The sequence below is a fragment of the Oreochromis niloticus genome, linkage group LG3 (genome assembly GCF_001858045.2).
Source record: "Oreochromis niloticus isolate F11D_XX linkage group LG3, O_niloticus_UMD_NMBU, whole genome shotgun sequence".
NCBI classification, from domain to species: Eukaryota; Metazoa; Chordata; class Actinopteri; order Cichliformes; family Cichlidae; genus Oreochromis; species Oreochromis niloticus.
The window spans coordinates 62,931,161-62,953,970 of record NC_031967.2 but is presented as its reverse complement, the minus strand read 5'-3'; positions in this window follow the sequence as shown (position 1 = coordinate 62,953,970).

Here is a 22,810-nt window from a genome sequence, read left to right as displayed (position 1 = left end):
CACGCCCACCCCTGTGACATCACGCTCCAAAGCCCTATAGTGTTCAATAAGAGGACCCTGCACGTCAATTCTCGACACGAGGGGGGTACCCTGCGCGTCGATAAGTGAAGCAGAGGGAGCCTGACCATGCATTTGACGAGTGAAGTGAGAAGTGACAATACTAATATATCAATTATACTAGTTTGTATGATGAATCTTAATCAAAGAGCCATTTTTGACGCCCCCGGGACAGGGGGTAAAAAGGAGAAGATCACGTTTAATCGGTTATAACGCGGGTTGAGAAATATAAGTCCAGACATGTGTGGTATCCACACAAACCTCAGAATCTCAGCTAAAATGTCATATAAACCATTTCTACAACCACCAAACACACCGAAAACAAGCCGCGATTAAACGAGTGAACTCTACATTGGAGAGACCAAACAGCCACTTCATAAGCGCATGGCACAACATAGAAGAGCCACCTCCACAGGACAAGACTCAGCAGTCCACCTGCATCTTAAGGATAAAGGTCACTCTTTCGAGGATGCCAATGTTCACATATTGGACAGAGAGGACAGATGGTTTGAAAGAGGAGTGAAAGAGGCCATCTATGTCCACTGTGAGCGACCATCTTTGAACAGAGGCGGTGGTTTACGACACCAACTGTCTGCCATCTATAATCCAGTTTTGAGTTCCCTCCCCAGACGCCTTAACGCCCACTCACACCCTGGGCCATCTGACTTCAGGAAATCACATGATAGGGTGGGGCCAGGTTTCACAATGAGCTCACCCGAAACCCTGGCTGATTAGGTCCCACACCCACTTTCACACCTTGGCGCATGTGATTAGAGGATCACCAGGGGGTCCTTTGTCCCTCCTTGGGGGGATACTCCCACTGGGTTTAAATCTGGGACTCTCGGCCATTTGACCTTAGAACTGAAGAAGCTTCTCGGATGAGAGGTGAAACGTCTTCAAGCAACTTAAAGACGTCCAGACGCTTTTCTTTGCAAACTCCTTTGACTACGATGACCTGGATGACTGAGAACCTTCACAGACATTTTGGTTTTCAATGTTCGGGTTTCAATGTTCTGGTTTCAATGCTCGGGTGCACCCTAGTAACCTGACTCCTTAACTCTTATGGAAACAGATTACACAAATCTAATGTACATTCAAATGAAAATTTCACACTCTTTTCACATCTGGAGAATGTTCTACACAACAGCTCATTATTTAAAGTCCCAAATAAAAAATGTCCAAGGGGTAAAGTCCAAAAAATTCCCAGGGTGTGAAAGAATATAGGGGTGGAAGAATGTCAGTCAGTGGTCTTATGTATAACCAGCTGTGTGTGAAAGTGTGAGTGATACAATCCTACCACACCGCAAGGTACAGCAGATCATCAAGTGGAAAAGAAGCAAATCTCAGTCTCTCTAAGTCCAGGTGGGAAGTCTCGCCATCTATTTCACCGGAGGAATCCACCTCTGGAACAATTCAGCATACAAAAAAAACCCTGACCTGTCAACAGACAGGGTCAGAAGAGCAATTCAAATATTAATTATGCCGTTCTAGCTATAATTCAGGCCGCTTTGAGGGTTCACACTAGAGCGCGTTTGCTGTCACATTTTATTCATAATGTGAACAGAATTTCATTGATCAAAAAATCGGAATTAAGCATTAAGCCCTGCACTGTGAACGTAGCCTAATTATTTTCTCCTCTCTCTCTGTGAGTGTCAGCTTCAGAAATATTCCCCTCTGAAACCCCTTGGTGTGAGGAACTTATTTAAAATAAAACTTAAAATGAGTCTGCTCTTCTCTCTGGGCTGAACCTTGACAGTTTTAGACAGCTTAATTTAACCGCAGCTATTTTATTTCACACATGAAACTTTGAAATCACTTCGCAACCAAACAGATCATGCAAAAAAAAAGAACAGAGAGAGGAAAAAAATGGTTTCAGACAAACACACGCTGTCATGGTTCTGGGTCGGTTCGACCCAGCATTTTGGAGTTGTTATGTTTTGGTTTTGATTGATGGATTTTTCCTGTATACTGGTGGTAGTGGTGATGATTATGATGATGATAGATTATTATTAGAGTCGCATGTTTCTGTTTATTTGTGTTTAGGATTTGTGTTCTCATGTTTTGTGTGGGTTTAGTTCCATGTGTCATTTTCTGTTTGTCTCTCAGTGTCAAGTCTGCGTCTTTGTGTAGTGTTCTTGTTTCCTGTTTTATTGTGAAGGTCTGCGTCTCATGTGAGTGTGTTCAGTTTTACCTCTCTCTCGTCTTGTTGATTACTCCCAGCTGTGTTCCCCACTTGTGTGTAAACCCCTGTGTTTCTCTGTGTGTATTTAAGTTGCGTCTTCTGTCATTGTAGTTGCTGGTCCGTCTGTGTATCCACCATGTCTCACTCGTGTGTTTCCCCTGCTGTCCGTTGTCGTTCTCCGCTGCTCATCCTCCTTCATGTTCATGTCCTGGTTTGTGTTCACTAGTTTAGTTGTTCTCAGTTTAGATAGCCTTCGGTTCCTTTTGCCGTTTGGCCATTTTTATTTTGTGTTTAATAACCCACCCTCACACCTTTACAAGTGCCTGCGTTTGGATCCTCCTTTATTTTCTTCCACACGGCTCATCTCACTCGCCGTGACACACGCATGCGCATGCAGGAAAAAACATTACAGCACCAGTTGGACTAGAAACCTGAGAGACATATACCTCTTTACTAATCACACAGAACTGCTTAGGATCCAGTTCGCTCACAGATTTCAAAAGCCTTAGTGATTATTATCCAGCATTAGTATCTGAACCTGGAATCTTTTCCTATGGAAACTGAATTTTATGTAAACGTTAAATTTAATCTGATGCAGTCAGTTTTAAACTGATGTTCTGTTATTCACTGAAAATACAGACATTTAGAACAAACTAAGACCATCTGTGCTGGAGGAAATGTCTGCTTTGACTGCATCACTCTGCTCATCTTTGTTGTTCTTCAGCCTCTGCATGTTTACCTCTGCAGGTGAGTTTTACCTGTCAGGAGATAAACGACATTTCAATGATAGATAAAGACAAAGAAATAGAGTAGGATTATTTCATATTCATTCCGTTTGTCTGTGTGCGTGCAGGCAACATGAGCCTGCACACATTAATTTTGTGATAAGTGATATTATTGAAAATTCTATGTGAGTAAGTACAGTTTAGTGCTGTCTGATTGACTGCTGTAGAAGTGAACAGTGTTACTTTGACCTTTAACCTCTCTGCGCTCTGTTGTTTCCTCTTTCAGATCACAAAATCATCACAGCTGAGTCTGGACAGGACGTCACTCTGACATGTCGAGCTCAAGCCCACATCATCATAGTTGTAGAGTGGAGCAGAACTGACCTGGAGAACTTGTCCTTTTATATCAGCATGGATGGCTTGTTCCAGATTACCAGCATCCATCTTTTGAGAACCGGGTGGATCTGATGGACAGACAGATCACTGATGGAGACGTGTCTTTGATTCTGAAGAATGTGAGACAAGATGATGCTGGAACATACGAGTGCCGTGTCATTGAGAGAGCTGGAAAACCTTTGAAGCTCATCAGCATCATCAACCTGAAAGTTGGTTCTCCAAGTGAGTGAGGAGTGTTCAGTGTGTTTGAGATCTTCGGCTCTTTTAGCTCTGCTGCCTTATTACTCCTAAATAGCTCTGTTCTCACGATCACTGAGATCCTTCTATTTTAGCCTAGCTGTGAATGATCTGTGTTGGTAATGTCCCGATTCGAAATATTGAGGCAAGGAACAAACCAACACTGGCCCAGAAGAGTTCAGTCAAATGATGATTTATTGAGTACACATGTGGGAAGATGTACACTGCAATACATCAGCATAGATCTTCTCCGAACAACTCAATTCAGAATAGTTTTATTCATGTCAGGGTTCAGCCCCTTCTGTGTCACAAATGTACATAATATGCTTAAGTTACAGTAAATCATCACTTAAAAATAGCTAAAATAGACAGATGTTCCTCTTTCTAGTACTTTCTTCCATACATGATAATTAAACTCATTATCGAATAGCCCCTGGGGACTTTACACTTTCTTCACTCTTCTTCTGTCACTTGTTACTAGGCAAGCTCAACTGCAGGTAGAAGCTAAATGAATTCAAGGCCTTCGCTTACAAAGGTCTACATTTAAATCATATTTGTCTGTAAGCGTGAATGCTGTTTTAACCTTCCATTGCTCCAAGTCACCTTACACAATAGATTGTGAAGACATCGCGCTGCACAAAGCTTGAAGCCTTCAATAGACTGAGAATCAACATGCAAATGTGTGTATACAATGATTATGGCTGCACCTGCAATAAAAATTTTAATCTGATGCCAGTAGCTGTGATAAACAGTTTAATGCAATTTAATGATAAAGTTATATTATTAATGCAGTAAAATAATTCCTTTATTCCCACTGTTAGCAGTGTTTGATTTAGTGTTTTCATAAAAGCCCATTTCTTGTGTGTATATTAGTGCTCAGAAGAACAGATATGTGGTTTAAAGCCTAGACAAAAAAAATCCTCCTCATCAACACTTTTTTGTTTGTCAGGGGACATTTGTTTTGTAATAATTGTTGTTCTTTTGATTTGACTTGCAGCATGCCATAGTTTATTCAACACAGTGGATGGTACAGCAGAGATACCTGACTCAAAACAGGACACTCTTTCAGGGCCAGTGAATGTCACCTCTCCTCCAGCTACAGGTAGATATGAGCAGCATTTAGATGAATCTTTTGATTTTGCTCTGACAAATATTAACATTTTAGAAATTCAATTTCCTGATCCATTTTTTATCATTTCTATCACTTTTCCCAATGTACCTGCAATTAATTCCAGATCCTTGTCTCTGTGTCGCTCTGTGTACCTGGCCTGTACCACCACAGTCGCTGTCTTCACAGTTTCTGCCCTCCGTCTGAGATTCTAGGTTCATCCAATTGTCACAAGAAGTCACCAGCAGGGACAGTACTTGTTTAGAGTCCGAATCAGAAGAAGATGTTTCTGACTCTGGAGGTGTGGAACATGACTGACCTTAGGTACCGACCAGAGGGCACGGGTCACACGGGTGGTGGGTGGGGTGCAAGGGGTCACCCATGATGACAGTGGTTTTCCTGAGAATGGAGGACATGGCAATGGCCTCCATGGGTGGCAGAGGGCAGCAAATGTTTTTGGGTTTTTTTTTTTTTGCTTTTTTGTGGGGTTAATTACCCTCTGTGCAGCCTTTCTGTTCTCAGTTGTGGCCCCTGTGTACCTAATAGCCAGGCAGTAGGAGAGTACGGTCTCCACTGAAGCACAGTAAAAGACTCGCAGCAGCTTCCGGTCTGGGTTATTCTTTCTCAGGACAAGGAGGAAATGCAGTTGCTGCTGGGCCTTCTTTACCAGCATCTTGGTGTTGTGGGCCCAGGTGAGATTGACAGAGATGTGGCTGCTGGACTCATCGACTGTTTGGGGCCAGTTGATGATGAAATATTTAAATCAGGATCAGGATTAAGGTGGTCCAGTTTGGTAGTAAAAATGTCTGGGATTATGGTGTTGAATGCTGAGATGTAGTCCACGAAGACCATCCTTACATATCTTTTCCTGTGAGGGCTATAGGTCTGTAGCCATGACCAGGATGCTTGGAGGGGCTTGTTTTTTTTCCTGAGGGGGATGTAGGCAGGGATGAGGAGCAGAGAGATTCTGTGAGATTGTCCTAGGACATGGAAGGGTTTCAGTCTGTAGGCCTGCTTGATATCTTCACATGGTTCAGTGTCCTTACCCCTCTGGTAGGACATGTAACATATTGGTGGAATTTGGGGAGTACAATTTTCACACATGCCCTATTAAAGTCCCCAACAACGATATGGACACCCTGGTTGCTCTCTGCTGTGGTCGCACCTTTCCTTACAGGAGTATTTGGTGTGATCCTGCTGGTGTAATGTCCAGCTTGGTAACTCCACCTAGGCATTGGGGATGTTTGGATGGAGCCAAGATTCAGTTACAATTCAGTTTCAGTAGATAACACTCCCAGACAAAACAGTTACAGTAAATTTCTGATCAACTATAAAAATATTTTTGATGTTCTTGTGTATTATGTTGTTTCAGTCTGCTGTATTTTTAATAATAAGTTAAGCACTTTGTAATAGATTCTTGTCTAAAAAAAGTGCTGTATTAATAAGTTTTAGTTACTTACTTTACTCATCACCTACTTGACAGCTGACACCCTACATATGTTTCTTACTTTCAGGTCAGCCAAGAGGAACCAAATGGATGGATCTGTTGGAGGGATATGTTGGACTAATTGTCGTAGTAGTTTGTTTTGTTATTGTTGTTGTTAATGCAAGTATTACAGTTGTTGGTTGTGCTATTTCACTTCCTGGTTGTAGAAAGCAGCAACTTCCCAAGTCTGATGATACCTTTAACCCCTATTCCAGCTGTGAATTCACACATATAAGTGAATATAAGTGCACAGGGAACCAGGTTTGCTCGAGCCCAGGTCCCTGACAGTACCCTGCATGCTGGACGCTGTGCCGTACATGGACATGCAGGACCCTCCGTTGTGCTGACTTCCTGCTCGGGCAGAGCGGGTCCCTCCGGCGGCATTGCAGCTGCAGATGATTGAGCAGATGATAATGGTGGTGTGGCAGCTTCCATGTAGACTACGGGACCGGCGTGCCAGGCTGTGAAGTTACTGGCTGCCCAGGCCAGTGAGCAGCCTTGATTGGAGGGAGGAGGTGGAGTTAATTAAGAAATGTGTAATACCCAAGGGGAAACCACACAGCCACTTTCCCACAACGTGATGAACCTCTTCCCCGGGCATCTCCAGATAAATAAAATAGCTGCGGCCAAATTAATATTTACATGTAAACCACATGAATGGCCTTTTTTATGTCTGTTTTTGTGATGTACCAAGATCTGAAAGTTTTTATTTATTTTAATGAGAAACTGAAGTATAGCAGAAAGCTTTGTGAGCTTCTCCTGGTAATATCCTGGTAATAGTAATAGTAAAAACAAAATTTTAAAGTGTCTTGATACATGCTCAATCAAGCAGTTAAGTAAATCTCCAAAAGCTGATTCTGTTCATTTGGACGTAATGTTTTCAGTGGGAGAAGTGTTTTGTCACTCATCCAAGTGACTTCTTCAGTCTCAGCTGACTGCAGGTTTCCCCAATCTTATAAACAGTACATTTCCATAATGACTGAAACCAGCCCACTGAAGGAACAATGGTCTGGGAGGTCAGTTCCTTGATCATTAATATACAAATTCTCATGACCATTGATCAACAATCACTGACCAAAGCACACTGATCAATGGCCATGAGTACCATTCACACAGAGTTGAAAGCCATTCCCCAACTCTCTGTGAATCAATGACACAAGGATCCAGGCCCACACAGACGGTGCGTAAATCATGGGAGGCCACATCACGGACAGGAAGAGAGACACAGATGGGCCGTTTAGACAGGAATAGGATAGGAATCCGTGGGAGGAAGTTGTATCCCCATCTACAAGACCGCGCAAAGAAGGTATATGCTCTCTGCACTGGTATGTCATCCTTTAGGTTTATCACCATTTTCAGATCAGGATTACAACCAATATTGTTCCCATCCCACTCAAAGACCCTGCACTCATCAAACAACATTCTCTGGACAATCTCTTTTTGTTCCTCTTCCAAATGATCAAGATTCACTGGCGGATACCACGACATTGGGAGAGGTCCAGCTGACTCCACCATTATCTTGCGAACTGTTATTGCAGGTGGGCACTCGTTTGAGGCCTCGACCTCCACAATACGTTCAACTGGCTGTAAGGTGCCCAGCGCCATCTTCCTTGTCAAGGTGATATCATGTTTGGTGTCATTACTTAGAGCAATGGTGATGTATGGCTTAGCTGGATTCCGTATTTTAACTAACCCCGTCAAGACATCGAACCGCTTTAGGGCCTGGTTACCCTCATCAGCCTCAAACAGCACTAAACAATCAAGCAGATTCATGGTTGATGGAACCCGGCACTTTAACCAGGTGACCTGTTCAGGAGGGATAATCACATCCCTTTCAACTGTTCTCAAGCACCCTTGTGTAATGTTTGGCTCTACTGTCTGGATGAAGCTTCTGACCACCTCACCTTTCTCAGGGGGAAGACAGATGGCATTCACAGCAAGGTAACAAGAGTAGGTATCAACTGCTCTAGTTGCCCCTCAATGATCTGTTCCAAGACATTGAAACCAATCAATGGTTTGCCCACAGGCAAGGTACTGACGAGGACCGGAATACTGACGGAGAGACTGGGGTCTTCACCCCCCAGTAAGTTGATCACGATGGGTACCCAGCCATCAAATGATATGGTTTCCCCGTTGACTGCACAAACTTTCAACTCATCAATTTCCTTGATTATTTCAGACAGGTTGCATGACTAATTCAGGCAAGTATCAGTCTTTCCAATGTTTACTTATGATGCAAACTTGAGCACATATGCCAAGTACTGCTTTCACTGCTAACCCATTCAAATTGCAATGTATGAGAGCTTTCTTACTGATTAGCTTAGCAACTGCCCCACATTTAGTGTGGGGTGCCATAACACCAGACGTAGCGAGTGCCTCACCCTGCTGCTGGTTAAATACTTCTGATGTGACTGGCGAGGGGAGACTTGGTTTGCTACTGTTAAGGTTAGGTTGGGTCCCATCCCAGATAGCAAGACGACATTGAATCTATGTTGATTTTTCATCCGAACCGTCGTATATGGTTGGGGTTGAAATGCCAATGTTGTAACAACATTGAAATACTGTGGTAAACCGATGGTCTTACTATAGGGACGTTGTAACAATGTTGATTTACCGTTGTTTTTTTGTCATTGATGTTTGATCTATTTGTAGTCGACCAGGTGACACCAACAACGTCGAGAAAACGTCTATTTATAGTTGACGATCATTCGGCTCCGGTCACCATCAAAAACCATCGATTTGTAGTTGAGCATTAAATTGCATTGCAACTGATCGGGTATAAAGTACCAGAGAAAGTAGATTTATTGTTCACTTGTTATCAATGACTTGGTCTAGTCTACGTGCAATTTATGTATAGTTGACCGGGAAATTAAAGCAGCGATCACTTGGACTATTCCGCAGCACCCCTCTCACATTGGTACATCCCCCCAGGTATTCATTGTCTTCTACAGTAGAGCGGGACATTTGATTTACTCTCAGCGGAATTGACCGGAGAAGGCATCAGGTCATGCACTGCACTGGCCTGCACCACGATTAGTATAAGGTAAGAATGAATGAATTTTTTTTCTACTCGTTATTTCCATGTTTGCATTTGAATAACATTAAAAAAACTCGTTAATGTTGTACATTAACAAGTTTTTTACTGTTATTTACGTTGCTCCCACAAAATGTGGGAGCCCGAAATTGTGTCTACTTCTTACAATCCGGCAACAAATAAATTGCACTGCGAACAAAGTATATCAACAAAGAAAACATTTTCGTTTCATAATTTCTTCGTTATATTCCCTTACAAAGCTAGCTTTAACGCTTCGAGGTTTCCTTTGTTCTTGCCGTCACCTCGGCGCTTGACCCAGACTTTCGCTCTGTAGTTGCTTAGTACTACAAAAAATTCTAAATCTGTGATATATGATTGATAAACGTAATGGTAACTGTATAAATGTGTTCAAGGACTTTGTTTGCACCTTTCGTCCACACGTAAACAGCGTTTTTGGTCACTGAAAATGGAGATTTCTAAAAACGCCTGCCAGGGTGGATATTTTCGAAAACTCAGTTTTTGCATTTATGTGTGGACGAGAAAAACGTAGAAAACGCAGCGTCAAAGGTCTGCGCCAATTTTGACGTCACACTATGCGCCACGGTTTTGTCTCGGTGCCATGAATTCCTACAATGGCAGACTTAGACAAAATACTGTTAATTTTAGTATATTCAGTGTTTAAATGCTTACATATACACACACAGTAACTGTCCCTTCACACATAGGACTAAGTGAACACTGTGATACGTCTGACCTTCAGTCCGAAGCTGAAACTCAGACCAGTCATAAAAGAAAGCACAAGTAAAACTTTTTTTTATTCTCAAACATATCTTTGATTGTTAAGAATTTATAATCTTGTCTTTTGTACATATCTGTGATGCTTGAATACTGCAATATAACCACATAATATAGTCCAAAAAGTGTAAGTTTGTAAACTTTAAAAATGCAAAGCCGTGTACACTTGTGCACTTCAAAAATTCCTTGTATACTGCACCTTCTTGCACATCTCCATTTCCTGTGTGTGTTGTTATAAATCAAACTGTAACTTTAGGAAAAAATATGCCAAAAGAACATTTGTAATTACTTGTGAACTTTTTCTACTTATTTCTTTAGACCAAATCCCCTGTACACATATAGTGACTCAGAGGATGAGTAGCCCACAAAAAAACGGTTTCCCCGGGCACCTCGAGTGAAAATACCAGGTAATAAAATACTGTCTAGTGTCTGTGTACATATCTGTGTGTGACACATGGAAACTTTTTGGACAAGTTGTCTGTATTCTTAAATACTTTAAAAAATTTATCTTTTTCTAAACAGCCCTCACCACTCCGCAGTCTTCCCCCCAGCCCACTGACAGCAGGCATCATAATGCCCCACCCAGCTTCCTGCACCTTTCGCCACTCCGGCAGAACACTCCAAACGACACAGCTTTGCAATCTCCCCAGCATGCAGAGTCTGATGTTGAGGCCTTCCCTATAGATGGTATGCTTTTAAAGTTGTTTTAAAGCTGAATCACAATGTCATTGTGCACTTATCTTCAAAACACCAGTTTATACTCCTGAATGTCATCTTGTTGTGATTTGTTTTTCTGTAGATTCCAGAGACTCTGTGAGGCCACTATTACAAGGCAAGTTCGAACATCTTGGAATTTCAGATTTTACATGGTATAAATGGTAAATGGCCTATATTTGTACAGCGCTTTAACTAGTCCCTAAGGACCCCAAAGCGCTTTACACATTCAGTCATCCACCCATTCACACACACATTCACGCACTGGTGATGGCAAGCTACATATACAAATATCATATATATGTGACAGGCAAAAACTAGCAAACACTTTTTGCAGTTAAAACAACTTATACTTGAATGGAGAATGTTACACCATCACTTATGGATATATTAGTTTTTCGCCTCTCACTGCTTAAGCCATTAATCTTTCTGGAATTGTTCTTTGAAACAGATGCTGATAGGTTTGTAGCTTGAACCTATCCGCTGGAACGTTGAAGGCAATGTAATTACACAACAAGCAAGACACGAGTAGGCAACATTCTTTATGTTTCACGTGCACGGGAGAGAACTGGACAGGCGCCGTTCCTTCGCTTGACCCCAGTTGCTCTCGTCTGCTCTCCCGTAACACTGCTCTTTTATTGCGGTTACATGAATATGCATAGGTTCTTTAACATATGACGTATACATACACACAAAGAGTACCTTGCCTGTGATTTTGTGTAAGCGTGTGTGTGTGTGTGTGTGTGTGGGTGTGTGGGGTCGAGATATGACCCCGTGAAGACTCCCCAAAGCTGGTGCCAGGAGTCTAGCGGTCCATCTAAACAAAAGGCTCTTAGACTCAAACAGATATACATATGTTTGCTATACCATATATCAGCAAGAGAAGATACGACCTCTCCTAGGAGGTGTGTGATCTATGCCAGAACACTCTGAAGAGGAGTGAACGCACTCCCCTCTTCATGCTACACAGAGTTGTTACAGACCTCCTAGGATGAGACATTCTTTCAATCTACAAATGATTATATACTTCTAAGCATATATGAGTAAATATTTCTAAGCATAAATGACAATAAACAATACAAATCTAACAGATGCAACCTCACAAAAGATGTTAACTATGCTGTCTGACCTGACGAGATCTCTTAACGAACTCCGTGAGGAGGTCAGAGCCATCCGCAATACCAGCTCCAATGAATCGGTAGATGCTGGGGTACTCCCTTTGGATTTGCCCTTGCACAACATTGAGGAGCTAAACAATGCAGAGGCAGCTCTTCAATCGCAAGAGGCAAATAAGGCAATGGTAAGTATATAAAGCTTATGTACACTTTGTAACTATAAAGTGTAATAGCTGTCAGATGTGATTTAAATGCATAACAACGGCATACACACAAGCACTTGCATACACATTTAAGACATGAGACACGCTAATTCCATCTCTTAAAATGTGTCTATAGGTGAGACGCTTTGCCTTGATTGGAGGGACCACACTGGAAGTGCAAGTCCGCCGTGTAATGGCTTATGCCATCACAAACGAGCTGGCCTCGGTACTAAACTGGGCAGGGAAAAAAACAAAGGACCAGACGAAGCAAAAAAGGGCATTTAAAGATACTGCGCTGTGCAGATGCATATTTGGTAAGTTTTACCGTTTATTGTAGTTTTATGAGCCTAAAGTGAACAATAAAGGGATCGATTGATCTGCTTGGTGTGTTTCACATGTCCTATGTCCGGTTTTTGCTATATTACTTTGTCTTTTTTAATAACAAGACTTTCATGTCTGGTTAATCTGGAGATGGAGTCTTTGGTCTTTGGCTTGTTTAGTCCTCGGGTTGTAGTTTGTACAGCCCGAGGACCCCATGTTTATTTTGTTTTAAAGGATGCACGGCACACCATGCTAAGACTTATCACTTTTTCCGCTCATAGCTCTTTGGGAATCAAATGCGGCAGTTTGCAGATTTACGCCTGGTGACTTTCATGTTTATCAGCCTAGGAGTTTACATACTTTCTCCCTGCTGAAGACAGATAACAAGAGCTTATTCATGTGCTCTAATTCCCTTTTTTTGTTTGTGTGTGTGTGTATTTTTGTCCTAAATGGCCTGACGCAGCAGTTAGGGGCAAACTCTATGTCAGAGTTTGTCTTTGCACAGGCAGTGCAGAAATGGCTCCGATATGCCCCAGACCGTTTGGGTGGCAATACTGTGGCTGACAGGGTTTATTATGTGAAACAGCACCTTGTTTAGTTTAAACAGTCTGCTTTAAGCTGGGCAAACACTGCGATTTTTTTCAGTCATGTTATTCAGCTCCTGCTCAAACTGTACAATTAAATCGCAGAGGTTAGAAGTTCATAGGTCACGATGCAGGGTCTCTCACTATACGGCCTGATGCTCTGATGCGACCTGAGTGCTCAAACTGTGCGTCCATAACATGAAGCTTATTATACAAAATCTGTCCCTCGCTCTCCCTCTCTGTCTTTCACTCACACAGACACACACACCATCAACTCTGCTAAATTACTAATGAAAAACATTGACCAGGCAGCTGTGATTGAGCAGCAATATCCATCCAACTCTTTTCACTGTTGTTGTAGTCGTGATAATTTTGTGAGGCCACATTGAAAAGCCTCGGATACGGAAGCGTAGAGCTGCCACCGGGGCAAAAGAAAAATAGAGCTATGTCATGTTATAACATGAAAGGTTTATTGTTCTAACAATATAGTTTTAATGTTTGTACAATATACCTTCATGTTTGAAAATTATAATATCACGTTATTACAATATACATAATTATCACGTTCGTACAATATAAATATTATATTGTTCAAACGTGAAAGGCATAGCTGGACTGGCCATCGGGCATACCGGGCATTTGCCCGGTGGGCCGGTGGCGATTTTTTGTTTTTATGGGCCGATGGATTTTTTTCTTTCTTTTTTTTTTTTTAAGGAAGGGTATATATAATGAAAGGTGTTGGATTGGCCAATTGGTCATGATCGACTCTGGGCTGGACCAATTGCAGCAGAGGAGGTCGGATGCACCCTCCCCCTTGTTTAGCAATCTTATAGACGAACTAAGGAAAATGGAGAACAATAAAAGGAAAGGAGGTGTTTAAGAAAAAATTAGGGCCAAAAAGAAACAAGCCCTTCAGGCAGACGCTGCCAAATGTGTAAAAATAACTGAATTGTTTGGTGGTAGCTATGGCGGAGCTTCCACAGATTTAGCAACATCAGCCAGTGGTGGAGGCCCGCAGGTGGATGAGGGAAAGGGGAGGCAAGAGGATGAGAGACCCGAGGCGGCCGCCGGTCATAGTGGCAGAGGAACTGAACTTCAGGTAAGAAGTTATGACCTGCTGTCTATCTGTGTCAGATATAAACCAAGTTTAGTTGTAGTTTGTTTTCGTTGTGCTGACTTTTTACAGTCGCTTAGAATAACTCGTACTGCGTACTAGCTAGCATGACGGAGTTTATATACTGCTGGGCGTGTGCTATGAAGTTACTGATAGTAAATTTTATTTTATGCGGTTAGTTTCTCAAACTCCTCAAAATCTTAACAAATTGTGCCAATCCTTACATGTTGCACCAGCCTGATTTATCATCAAAAGTGGAGAAGTCTGTGACAGAGGAGACAGAAGAGCAGCAGAGAGAGATGGAGCAAGAGAGACAAATAAAAGAGCAGCAGAGAGAGATGGAGCAAGAGAGACAAATAAAAGAGCAGCAGAGAGAGATGGAGCAAGAGAAAGAGACGGAGCAGCAGGGACATACAGAAGAGCAGGAGAGAGAAATGGAGCAAGAGAGAGAGATGGAAGAGCAGGAGAGTGAGAGCCAGGGCATCGATTACTTTGCTCGCCCTGAACCTGCCATATTACAGGCCTTCTTAGATTACCACCCACAGCAGAACAGTACCAGTGCAGTTGTGATGAGGGTGTTCAGCTGTAAAGATGGCACCAACAGGAAGCTGCTTACTTATTGCAAAGAACGCCATTTATTGTTCTGCTTTGTGTGTCTGGCATTTGCAAGGCAGACTGACACCAGCACATTTATAACAGGCATGAGTGACTGGCGACATATACATCTGCGCACAGAGGAGCATGAAAAGAGCACTACACACCAGACCTGTGCTGAAGCTTTTTTCTTAAGGAGCTCAAAAGGCAACATCAGGAGCTTGTTTGCTGGCAGTCACTTGTCAGCTCACAGAGCACAAGTGAAAAAGAGATGGCAAGTTTTAGAGCGTATAGTACTTGGGAAGAGGGGACTCAGCTATAGGCATGTGGAGAATGAGGCTGCATACACTTTAGGTGATAACACCATCGATAATGGTAACTTTCTGGAACTGATTGTGTTATTAGGCAAGTATGATATGTGCCTTGGAGAACATTTGAATGACTGCATTGAAAAAAAGCAAGAAGTTGCATCAGACCAGTGGATCAAGAGGTAGAGGATCTCTCATCACCCTACTCTCCAAAACAACTGTCAACTCAGTGATTGATGCACTTGGCCATCTCCTTCAAGAGAGCATTGCCAGTGATGTCCAGAAAGCTGGGATGTTTTCTGTTCAGCTAGACACAACCCAAGACATCACATGTTATGATTAGTGTTCAGTGATCATCAGGTATGTTACTGAGGCTGTGCAGGAGAGGCTTGTCTCCATAGTGAGGTGCGAAGCATCCACGGGGCAGTACTTTGTAAACTTGCTTTCCGGAGTTTTAGAGTATCTGAATCTAGACAAGGCCATGTGCATTGGGAATGCAACAGATGGTGTTTCAAATATGCAGGGCCAGTACAAAGGCTTTCCAGCACTTATGACTGCCCAGTCTCCAACTCATGTGCATGTGTGGTGCTATGCACACATACTTAATCTTGTGATTGCTGACACAACACAAAGTGTCATTGAAAGTGGATCACTCTTTAATTTACTTAATGACATAGCTGTGTTCCTCAAGGAGTCCTATCACAGGGTTAATCTGTGGGAGAAACAAACCCAAGAGACAAGACACAGACGCCTCAGTCCAATAGGTGAGACACGGTGGTGGGCCAAGCATGATGCCCTCCAAAAAATCTTTGGACATTTTGGAAAACCAGATGATGGCCTCTTGGTTGATGTAGTGCTGACGCTGGAAGCCATTGGAAAGAGGGAAAAAGAAAAGCCAGCTGTTCATGCCAAACCACGAGGCTTTAAAGAGTGTCTCTTGAAGCATGAAATTGTGTTAACAGCACAGATATTTCTTAGAGTGTTTGAGCAAACAACTCCTCTGTCGAAGTACCTCCAGTCAAAGGGGATGGACATTCTCTCTGCACATCATATGGTGACTGCCACACAAGATGGCCTCAAAAGTATCGCCAGGGACTTTCCAACTGTGAAGACAGCTGCAGACACATTTGTGAAACAGACAAATCAAAAACTAGAGGAGAGGGAGAACAACACAGACATGGAAGTGGAGGCTGAACTACCTGAAAAGAGAGCCAAAAAGAGAAAAGGCATGGCCGGAGAGATACCTGAAGATGAGTTGCAAATCAATGCTGAGAAATCATATGAGGTAAAAGTGCACAACATCATCCTGGACACAGTTATTGAAGCAATCTACAGACGATTTGTCATACATGGCCCTCTTCTTGCCGATTTGGCATGGTTGGACCCCAGGAAGTTTAGCCAGGTCAGAACAGTTTCTCTTCAAAGTAATGCATTTCAAAACCTCAGCACCCGTCTACTTAAATTTGACAGCAGGGCTACAGTTAATAACCTTCAGTCAGAACTGAAACATTTTGCTGAACAGTGGGAAAGGCTTAAGACATCACATGTAGATGACTACAGGACCAGAACAGCAAAGGACAGATCTGAAGAATGGGACGAAGAAAGTGAAATTGTGACCAAAAGCTGTGGTTCTTGCAAAAATTGCCCACTGTGCTGCTATCAAATACTCAGGCGGTTCAACATGCTGTCTGATGCCTATCGTCTCCTTGGGCTGGCATACAAGTACCTGCTGACCCTCTCCCTCACTCAGGTTGCCTGTGAAAGAACATTCTCTACACTCAAGTTCATTAAAAGCAGACTTCGAAGCAGCCTGTCTGCAAGCAAGCTGGAGATGTTTATACTGATGGCCAGTGAAAAGGACATTCTCATGTCATTGGACTCTGACATGGTCATTGAGAGGGTAGCTGAGAAGAGTGACCTGCTGAGAAAGCTCCTTTTGTAACCTGGTGAGGTGAAATAAAAATGAGCAAAACATTCCTAATTATCTATTGTTAATATTAAATTCAGCTTTATTGTTATTGCCTAAAGTACAGTCAAATGAATACGTTTAGTATCTACCTTCACTTCAAACAAGTCAAGTGCTTGGTAAATACTTAGAATTTGTCCATCTTAATAGATAGAATAAATATGAGATTGGAGTATTAGGCATTTATAAACATATATTCTTACAGTCTTAATCTGTCATTGTTTCATTTCAGATGCTGTCAGTCATTTTAGGAGGACTGAAGTGTGTTCATTTTAAGTAAGTACTATATGGAATATGATTCAACCATTTTTCTAGAGTAAGCATACCAGTACTGTCATCGTCTGAAAAAAATCTATTAAGTGCAATTCTTTCTCAACCTTCACTGTCTGTCCTTTCACTTCTTAAAGGTTTCCAGGTCTTAAGATATGTTCAGTGTTGCTGCTGTGGAAGTGTTGTAGGTGACCTTTTATTGATGAGTGAATAGTCTTTGGTGTTACAATTCAATCATAATCTGTCCTTTATAGATTTTAATATTCATCTAATCTTTATTCCTTTCTGTCCTGTTTGTCAGGGTCTAATCATACATTGTTTTTTTAAGAGGTTCTCGAGACCATTCAACTTTTTAAGTTCATCAACGTAAGTACTGCTGTATATGATTCCTCTAATTCCTTTGTGTAATAAAGATGCCAGTACTGTGATGGCAATTGATGGACTGAGCAAGTCCATCAATTGCCATTCACTGTTCTTTGTCCTTTCATTTGTGTCCTGTTTTTCAGGGTCCCATATAATTTCTTCAGAAGTAAGTACTGTATATGATGCCAGTATTTTGCCATATTTTCTAGATACTGTATTAGTACTATGTGTAAAATGCCATCAAAAACTCAATTAAGTGTTTTTCTTATTCTTCTTTCTCACCTTTCTTTCTCTGTCTCCTTTCATATTTAAAGGTTGCTGTGTTAAAAAAATAATATTGTGCTACCATGCTGTTTTGTATTGTTTTGGTAAATAAATAGTTTATGAAAATATCACTAAATCTGTCATTTATTAATTTTAATATTAATTACTGATCATGTCTCACCTCTAGTGTTCTTGGTCTTAATTTCAGGTTTCTACCATGTGTTGTAGTCTTTTTGTCTTTTTGTTTCCGCTATGTACTGCTTAAAATCCAGAATAGGGAGGATGGTGTAGGTTTAAGTTTATTAGATTGATACATATATACCAACAAGGCAGTGTACATCAAAGCAGTAGTTTTCATGCAAAGGCTTTATGGTTTTTCCTATAGCGATTGACAGATCACGTGACTTTGGCGCATTGCATGCCGGGAACTCGTGGCAAAACAAGTACCAAGTACCGCATCAAATGCAAGCATTTGCAGCACCGCAAAACGTTCATTCTCCGGTTCCAATACCTTCTTGGTTTTTCTTTGCCGCACAAAAAAGGAATGTACAAAACGAAGGAGAATAATGCCGGACCGTACAAAGACAGACTCGACGAAAGGGCAAAGAAAAGATACGAGGAAAAAATCAAAGGAGTGAGAGGGTCAGACCCTTACGAGCACACAGAGTGGACAAAAGATGTTAGCGTGCTGCCCAACTTTCACCACGCTCAGATTTATAATTATACGGTTCTTGGAGTGAGTGCATACACTCAGGTCACTGCAACAAGCCCAGGTACAGTTTACCGACGGATGCATACAGGACCTTGAAATGCACCGTGTAGAACGAAAGACCATCGTACGAACAAAGGTAAGTTTACCAGTCTCACAAATCGTCGTCATAAATACACATTCGTCAACCGTTTATTAATAGGACCTTTAAGCTCAACGGTAATTAATTAGTAGTGGAAATAATTTCTGGTACGCATTACAGAAATGTAGCAGTGACAATAATATTGTATGCTGTAATCGTACTGGGCAATTAGTGATAAAAACAACTGTTTTATCCTGTGAATAAAAGTATATGTTTTTGTCAGTGTACCGTGGTAATAACAGAAGCAAAACGCAATATTGTGTCAGGACAATTCACTATTTATGCACAATAAACAAAGGAGCATAGCGCGACAATTTCTGTTCAGTGCCAGACTTGCTTGTAACCTATATCACCAATTATGTTAAGAAAAATGACGTATTAACTACTACAAAACACTGACCTTTGTGGGAATGCTTGGAGCAGACTAACATGTGAGCTGGAGTGTTCTGAGACGTTATATTTGGTATATCCAGACCATCCGTCGGCTCTTACTTCGGAAACATAGCTTAAAAAATTTCTCTTCAACGATGTAATCCGATTAAAAAAAAACGATCTCTTTACCCGTCAGCTTCCCGTGGCTGTCATGCGACTGACTATTGCAGTTAATAATAGAACAGCTTCTTGCCATTTTTTGGGTTTCTTTTTATCGCTGTGTAACTGAGTTCAATTGAAAGCCTGCGTGCGCTAGTACCTCTTGCCACAAGATCCCAGAATCCTTTGCGGTTTTACCCCTGAATGACGTCACATTTTCAATCTCTATCCTGGTGGGCCGGTCTCTAGTCAAAATGCCCGGGCCGATTTTTTGTCCCAGTCCAGCCCTGGTGAAAGGTATATTGTTAGAACAATAAACTGTTTACGTTATAACGTCATATAGCTCTATTTTACTTTTGCCTGGGTGGCAGCTCTACGCTTACGTACTCGGATGAGCTTGCCAAGTTGTGCCTCCATCTCTTGTGTCCAGATCACACGCTGCTGCCGTGCCGCTCCACCTTTTCTTTCATTTCTGTGTTTGTGCTGCGCAGTGTGAGAGGCAACAGGATTTCAAACTGGTTTGATTATCATGCGACCATACGATTGATGATTGGGAGCTGGTTGTGAGGTGTTAACTGCTTATCGTTACCCCATGTATACTACACGATGCACACACGATTAAGGCAAAACACGGCTGATCCCCAAAACGGTTGCGCGACTGAAAAATCGTGTCAAAATGGGCCAAATCGCACAGTGTATGGCCAGCTTTTGGAGGCTAGCTCCAAACAAACATCTGCAGCTTGGCAGTGTATACAGCACTATAATGACCAGACCTAATTCTTTTGAAAACCTTACATCTTTCCACAGGTCTCCACTTCATCAGACATCACCTAGACACAGAGCTGGATGAGACCAGCACAAACAGCAGCCTAACTGACGAAGATGATGGATCCATGGGGGTCAGGAAAGCCAGAAGCAGAGGAACTGGAGAGGTACCTTTCATGTCCATTCACTGGAGGTGTGGAGCTATTGCATGGCTTTCCTCAGATCAAGAAGCTGTCGATCAAAGTCAATACAGCTCTTCCTGCATCTGCAGCCTGTGAGAGACTTTTTAGTCATGCAGGACTCCTGTTCACTGCCAAACGGTCACAGCTTCAAAGCAAGAACCTTGAGAGCAAACTGCTGCTGAAGCTGAAGCACCATTTCACTGACTGAAGAAACAATTTATGGTAAAGTGAGCAATACACATATGTACATCCACATAGTGGGAATTTGTATTTGTTTTTTATAATTAGTTTTACTCTGATTTCAGTGTTTATTTGTGAGTGTAGTTTTTACATTTTTACATATAACATTGTGTTAATCCACTGTCTATACTTCAGGGTATTTTAGTATACAAAATAAGTTTTGTTTGAATGTCTATTCTTGTGGAATTTTAGCACAGATGTTTTGTTTTGGGTTTTTTTGTTTTTTTTTTTTATTCCTGCTGTCCGCCTTGGGAATAAACTTTTCCTGATTATACCTGTTGCATCTCTGTGTCATTTGTTTCTGATTTACTTAATCCCTCTTGTATTTAAAAGAACCACCCCTAGTATGACATTCTGGTGCATCAGCTGTAGTCTGTTATGTTGAAGTTGCCTCGTTCTAATGTTTTCTCTGAGGCTGCTGTAAATGCGAATATATTTACTGTGGGTTTTGCTTGAAAAAGCTTTACGTTGTGAAAAACTGAAATCTTGAAATTAGAATTGTTGTGCCTTATTTTGTGGATCTTTTTACATATATTCCTTTTGAAAATACTAAAATTTGTATATTTATTTTTGATTGTCTGATAGCATTTATTTATAAAATAAATCGGACATTTCAAACAGTTACTCGCTACTTACTCAGTACTTGAGTAGCCTTTTCACCAAGTACTTTTTTACTCTTACTCGAGTAACTTTTTTGACAACTACTTATTACTTTTACTTGAGTAATAATATTTTAAAGTAATGATACTCTTACTTGAGTACATTTTTTGGATACTCGACCCACCTCTGAGAGGACCTACTGCTTCAACCCTGTCACCCAGTAGAGAAACTGCTGTGGTGTCTCCCTGTCATCTTTTCTGGCACACATTAATTCTTGAAAGAGTTCTGTACTATTTTTCTCTCTCAAGTGGGCATGGAGAAACCCCTTCTGTTCAAGTACAGCCAAATTGTCTTTATTGATTAACATGTCTTTAAAAGTTCCAGGCTTTAATATCCTGAGCGCTCCACGAACTCTCTCTGCATCAGGGAAGCCTTCTCTGCGTCGACCTCTTGCTGACCCAGGCCCGCTGGACCCACCGTCTTAGCAACCATGGATCAGTCTCAGCTCCAACTTTCAGCTCGTATCAGCTCCTGTCCTGGTCCCAGATGTCATTTTTGGATCAGTCTCAACTGCAAGGTGTCGACAATCCTGGACGAGCCCGCAAGATTTGTTACAGGTCCCAAGGATGAAGACCATGATGACAAATATGTTACTTGTAAAAGCAGGTGAAGAGCAGAGTAAGGAAGACCCGGTGTGTCTCTGTATTCCTCCAGATTGTGTCTGATTTATTTCACACAAACAAATGCTATATAAACACTACCATGAGCTTTCAATATACTATTCATCAGGTTCCTCATTCACATCAACTACATTTACTTATTTCACATCCTCAGTGAAATATACTCTTCACTGGTTCATTTTCTCTAATTAACATCTTTCATAACAGTTACTTTCCTTACTCATATCAATAAACACATCACATTGTCTTCTACAGTGTCTTACTGGCTAAACAGTTCAATAACAGTGTCAGTTTTGTTCGGCGGTCATAGGTTCTGTCCAATAATATGACGCGAGACTGGAGTAAAAGACATCCATGGATTGGCACTTTATTAATGAAGGAACATGATAGGAGCACAAGAACACCAACTACAACTAAACAAAATGGCTTCTTTTTATACTCTTCCGGAATAGCACAAGTATGGGGGTTAACTAATCAAAATGAAAACATAACCCTCCACACACACACAAACATACAATAACATTAAAGCACATCACAAACATATACATATTTCCAACACGTACTATAAACAAACCACTAACTTAAGCTTCACCCATTACTATATAAATTGGCTCACTGGTCTGCTCCAAGAGCCCTTAAACAGGTGATTGAGCGGCTTTCACTCTTATGCTCCACATCTTGCAAGAAGCAACCAGGACAGGTGAGTACCTTATTTAGGTTACTGACAAATGATTAACTGTAAACAGCTTTAACCTTGGCTCTTCTCTGACACAGGTAGGATGGCCAGTCCCACTGTCTCTTCACCTTTACAAGCTGTCATTTTAATTGTATGTCACATAAACCCAATAAAAGACTCCATAAGAACTAAAGTGTTTTTTCTTTATTACACTATTTTAAATTCCCAATCCAACAATTAATCACTAACAATACCAACCAGGTAATGGAACCCCTGGTCTCCATTACAAACAGCATCGGTAAATATATCACTAGAGAAGGGTACCGGTATCTGGTGCTATGATGGCACCGGTTCTGACATAAACGGTAGTAACCAGACCGAAAAGCAGCGCACATTTCGGTGCTACAGATTGAAAATGCCCAAGGCAAAGCGGACAAAAGTCTGGCTGT